This window comes from Galeopterus variegatus, unplaced genomic scaffold (assembly GCF_000696425.1).
Source record: "Galeopterus variegatus unplaced genomic scaffold, G_variegatus-3.0.2 Scaffold2308, whole genome shotgun sequence".
NCBI classification, from domain to species: domain Eukaryota; kingdom Metazoa; phylum Chordata; class Mammalia; order Dermoptera; family Cynocephalidae; genus Galeopterus; species Galeopterus variegatus.
This window is the reverse complement of record NW_007728419.1, coordinates 92314-98313: the sequence shown is the minus strand read 5'-3', so window position 1 is coordinate 98313 and position 6000 is coordinate 92314.

The window sequence follows — 6000 nt, the reverse complement described above, 5'->3', positions numbered from 1 at the left end:
GATCTTGCTGGTCCGGGGGCCACCAAGGCCCTCTTCTCCCCTGCAGTCTCCAAGCAACTTCATACGAAGGACACAGTAGCAGCTTTTGCAAGCTTTTGCTCCATGTACTCACTAGTGTCAGCCTTGAAGTGGTCGGGGTTCGAAACGGTCACAGCAGCCCTTTCTTTCTCTCATCATGGCTTCTCCTGCCTTCACGAACTCTGTAGGTCTCTCCTCCTATTCCCCTGAGCTCTAGCAGCCCCAGCTTGGCAGTCTTTACTTTTTAATAGTTGTAAATTTGTTGATTGTGGGAGAGAGTGACTCTGCGTACCGTCTATCCATTTCTACCATCTTGATTTTCCACCCCCTCCAAGATTTTGAACTTTTCTTATATGTATTGATGAGTTCATTCTGAAACTGTTTGGTGTGAATTGCATGATAGAATATATGTGTACAAACATTAATGTTGGAAACAAGGATTCTCATTATACAAAAAAGGAAGAACAAATATGGAATGAGGAAAGTGAGGAAGAATCTTGTGTTAATGAATTCGAATTCAAGATATCAGTATGAACTGATTAATATAAATTCATGATCTTCTAAAAAATATTGTTAATGCACACAAAATTACAGCTACATAGGAAAAAATAAGTTCTAGTGGTGTACAGTAGTGCTAGGGATCTCTAATTAACAATAATTTATTTTATGTTCTCAAATGGCTAAAGAGAGGAGATCAAATGTTCTCATCGCAAAGAAATGATAAACTTTTGTGACAATGAATATGCTAAATACTCTGATTTAGTCATCCCACATTGTGCACATATATTGAAATATAACCCTGCACTCTATAAATATGTACAACCAATACATTTCAATTAAAAAATAAATTTCTTTAAAAAAACTTTTTTACTCTGTCTATTAGAAGGGCACAGGAGCAATGGTACCACAGTAGCAATGTGCATACTTGGTGCCCAGATCTTGCTTTCTGAATTCCTTCTTTGGAGAAGTGCGATTAGAGTCCCGAGAAAGAAAGGCACAGGTGAGCCTGGAACACTGTGTGGGGCCAACAATGACCAGTAGAACCACCCAAGGACATGGGAGATGCGTAGACTTAAACTGTTTTTATTTTACTATTATTTAGATATTTATAGTCATATATATTTATTAACTTCTTGTACCTGTAGCTCCCACACTATAAAAGTAAAACAGATTTACAAATAAACAAATAATATTATAAATTCAAATACAATTCAAATGAATTGTTTTAATATGCACATTTGGTTGAAACGAAATTACTTTGTTGTTAGGTATATCAGATTTACTTTGATTCTGTATTTGCAATTCTGCAAATACAGGGAGTGCTTGCTTATGTAAGTATGCTTTACACGATTATCATAATAATCTCAAGGCTCTGTTTGCTAGTTCACCAAAATCAGACTTCACCCTTAACCAAATCTCTGCCAAGGAACAATCCTAGAATGCCATTCTTGATGAGTTATTACTTTAAAGGTTGTAGGTTTATTCAGGGTAAGGTTATCGTGTTACTGAATTCTACATTAAAGTTGCGTCTAATCTAATTACTATAGAAGAAAAATATCTGAAGTTTCTGATTTTTGCAGTTGTTTAAAAATAGTAATAGTTTAAACACTGATCCTGCTCTCATATGAGGTGAATTCAAAAGCTGGAAGTAATCTGTACACTCCATTGAAAAATGACATGACTGAAACTCAGGTTTCCTTATTCCTTCTTTTCATTTTAACTAGAAATCTTGAACTGTTGAATACTCTTCTTTTACAGTAAACTGGGTGTGATTTGTTCTTACTTGGTGTGGATACATTTATATATTAAGTCCACATTTATGCTATTTCTTATTAATATGTGATAATTAAATTAATATATTTCTCCACTATTCCATGTTGTTTTTATGTAAAATTGGCCTCAATGTTAATGTCTCAAACCGAAGTCTGTTTTTTATGAAAGACATGCCTTTCAAATACAGATGCTCTTGGCAGGAGGGAAGTTGTCTTCATAACTGATAAAAATAAATCAATATAAACACAGTGCAGAGCAATGAGCTGAATGTTAGGCAGTACCAAACTAATAGCAGTAGTCATGCTTATCTATACATACAGTGCTACCTTCTGTGAAATGATAGTAATACACGGGGAGGCAGGATTCAGTTTTGAGGTGGTTTTCTAGATGATACAAAATATATTTACTGAAATTCTTACATTTATAAAATAAAAGAAGGCTTAAAAACATCCCTGGAGCACTCATAAACAGCTCCCGACATCCTACACTAGATAGACACACGCACTGAAATAAGACAATTTTAGAGATATCCAAGTGATGTGGATATGCTTCTATGTTTGGGAACGGTGTTAATTAGGCCTGATTCTCTCAAGGGCATAATCCAGTCCCCCGGTTAGCTTGATAGAGTCATTCCTAACTCACCTTCATTTATCAACTTTCTGGATTTGCTGAAGTTTGTCTCCCCGACCCCTTAAAGCCTGTTTCCAATACTCACAGCGCACAAACCTGTAGTTCACGCGGCAGTAGCTCATCCATGTAATTGATTGGCTCCACATGACTAGAGCCAAGACATTTGTTTTAAATCTATAAATGTTTAAGAATTCTTCATATCTCTTTTTGAGGCTGGTTTTTGAACATTAGTGTTTCTGTTTCCTCATATTTTCTGATGTGCTGGAGTGACCTGTCTGAATGGGAGCAATCTGGTTACAGATTAGAGATTGAGAGCTCTTGGCTAAAGTCTTGTGCTTGAAAGGGATGATTATGTGATGTGTAGGATTCTACAGTCACACTCGTCTCCTCTGCAGGGTCATGCAGTTCTAACACCTGTGTAGATATTTGAAGATGTGCTGGCCTGTGACCTGCTTACTTAACAGACAGAAAGTTTTGCAGACTCATATCTAAAACCTTTTAAGAATTTTGAAATAATATTGGAGAGATTTTATTTCTGAAAAAGAAGTGTATACATGCGCAAATTCAAGGTACTTTTTTCTCACGGTGGAAATCAGTGGACTTTCTTAAAGTCTTTCATTCATTTTTCGTAGACATAATATCACAGTTTTGAGAATTTCTAATTATATTGTAAATAATAGCACAGCTGCAAAGTTCTGAAAGCAGCTGCCAGAGTGGGTTGGATCTTGTCATGCTGATTTGAGAGGATGTTGTGGTTATTTGACAAAATGAAGAATTTAATCAAGGATAAAGCTTTTTATTCTGTCTCTCCTTTGTACTTTTCCTAATATTTTTTATTAGATGGCTTATTTGATAATTACAAAGACTTGGTTAATATTTAAATAAATGTATTTTAATGCTTAGTTGGACAAATCCACTTTTTCTCTTTGTCTTCACCCCTCATTCCTTGTGAGTGAATTGAAGCAGCTGCAAGCGTATTCCTTTGCAGTCAACATGATGATTTAGTTGAACACATTTTTTTGTAAAAGTCATTTTGCTCACCTCTGAAAAGAGCTTGAGTTAGAATTTTTAAAGCCCTTTTCGTGTGATGTATTTTTTTAAAAATAGACTTTTTCCAGAGCAGTTTTAGCTTCACTGCAAAATTGAGCAGAAAGTAGAGATTTCGCATATACCCCCGCCTCCACACACACGCAGCCTTCTCTATTATCAATATTCTGCACTAGGGTGGTATATTTGTTGCAGTTGGTGAACCTGCATTGATACATCATTATCACTGTATTTTTACAGTTTACCTTAGGGTTCACTGTATTGTACATACTACAGGCCTTGACAAATGTGTCATGACATATATCTACCATTGCAGTAGTATACAGAATAGTTTCACTGCCCTAAAAATTCTCTATGCTCTGCCTGTTTCTCCCTCTCTGTCCCCAAACCCTGGCAACCACTGATCATTTTACTGTCTCCACAGTTTTGCCTTTTACAGAATGTCATATAATTGGGATCGAGCAGTATGTGGCCTTTTCAGATTGGCTTCTTTCACTTAGTCACATGCATTTGAGGTTCTTGCATGTCTTTTAATGACTTGATTACTCATTTCTTTTTAGTGCTGAATAATATTCCATAGTCTGGATGTACCACAGTTTATTTATCCATTCACCTACTGAAGGACATCTTGGTGGCTTACAAGTTTTAGAAATTATGAATAAAGTTGCTGTAAACACTGATATGTAGGTTTTTGTGTAGACATAACTTTTCAGTTCATCTGGTTAAATACCGAGGAGTGTGATTCCTGGATTGTATGGTAAGAGTAGGTTGAGCTTTGTGAGAAAATGCCAAACTGTCTTCCAAAGTGGCTGTACCATTTTCCATTCCCACCAGCAGTGAATAAGAGTTACTGGTGCAATGTATTTTAAATTACATTTGTTTTAAGTTTTATAACAACCATATAAAATGAGTACTGATAAAGTTAATATGAAAAAGTAATTAGACTCAGGAGTCCAATTACCCTGAGGCCAAGAAACTATTCTGAAGTCTATTCTGGTTGAGAAATTTGCACTATTTCTTCTGTGCCATGTTGCCTCTCTTAAATACAAGCCGTTATGGAATAAATAAAACATTTCTAAATCTATTACACTGAACTGTTTTTTCTAAATCATCTTGAAATGTAACCAGAAAGACCATGCACTGGCTCTACACATGTTAAAAATGAGGTCTAGCTTGCTTAAGTGATATGTTCAAGTTCACGTAGTTGATTAATGATAGGGCCAATTGTGTCCCAAGGTCTATTGACTTGAGATTTTTAGCACTGTTAAAAATGATTTTCATATGTTGCTTATGAGATTGTCTTGCTGCATTATATTAGCTTTTATTTTTGAAAAGTTTTGTTGAATTTGTCCTTTTTAAAAAGTTTTGCTCTATTTGGTCATATATATTATTAAATTAACAGGCAAATTCAGACATGACAAACTTGGAAGAATTGAATGTTTTAATATGAGAACTTACTCAGAAAGGCTTTTAGCATACATGTCATAAAAACTAAGAGAATTATTCTAGTTGCCACAATAGATTATTCAATTTATCTAGAACTCCTCCAATGCAGCTAGTGCTTTAATAACAACCAAACTCTCATTTTTCCCATTTCTGCTTTTCTACTGCTGTCTGCTGCTCACATTCAGGTTCAACAAATGTTTATTGCGCATCTACTTTGTGCCAGGCAGCATATTGGTGAGAGTATATGGTACAAGCTGTGTCTTACACAGCCCTTATTGCAATCCTGCAGGCTAGACATTAAACACAGAAAAACAATATGACCTCTCTTCTGTTCCTTAACTACTAATTATTCCCTGGATATTTTCCTTCTTGCTACTGGGCTTTGTTTCAGTAGTTTCTTACTTTAATTTCATGTTTCATATCCTCAACTAAATACAGTTTCATTTTCCTCCCATAAAATATATCCTACCTGGACTGATCCAATGGATTACTGGATCTTGAAATGATCCTACACCAGTTTCTTTCTCAGTCTCTATGTTCCAGCTATGTGTCCTCCAAGCCAGCATATTTCTACCACATAGTGTTTGATCTGCCCTTAGGATTATGAATAAATTGTGGAAAAGAACTTTAGTGATGTTGATGGTAAGCATCACTTAAAAATAACTTTTACAGACAAACTAAAAATAAAACTTGATGATTGTTGTGACATACTAAAGAATCTTTAAGTATAAACAGTTAATTTTCTATTGGAAGAATGAGCTTGAAAGAAAAGTTTAGTGTTAGTGCTAGCACCTACTCTATTCTCAAAGAAGAAGGCATCCTGAAAAAGGTGAGTTCCCCACTAGATTGAGGACTAGTTAGGAGGCAAGCAGTAGTGCTTAAAGCTCGTGTCTTTTCTAACCTCAGCTCCTTGGTTAATGTCCTTGGAAACAAGTTCATACCATCCTGTGTCCTTCTGTCCCCTCATTCCAAGTGTTGCTTGGCTGCTATGCTGTCAAAGTCCACAGACTTTAGATTCTCACCTGGCTGTGAGTACAGTTCAGGCACATGTGTAGTGCATCTAAACTGGTTGGCAGGATTGTGGTG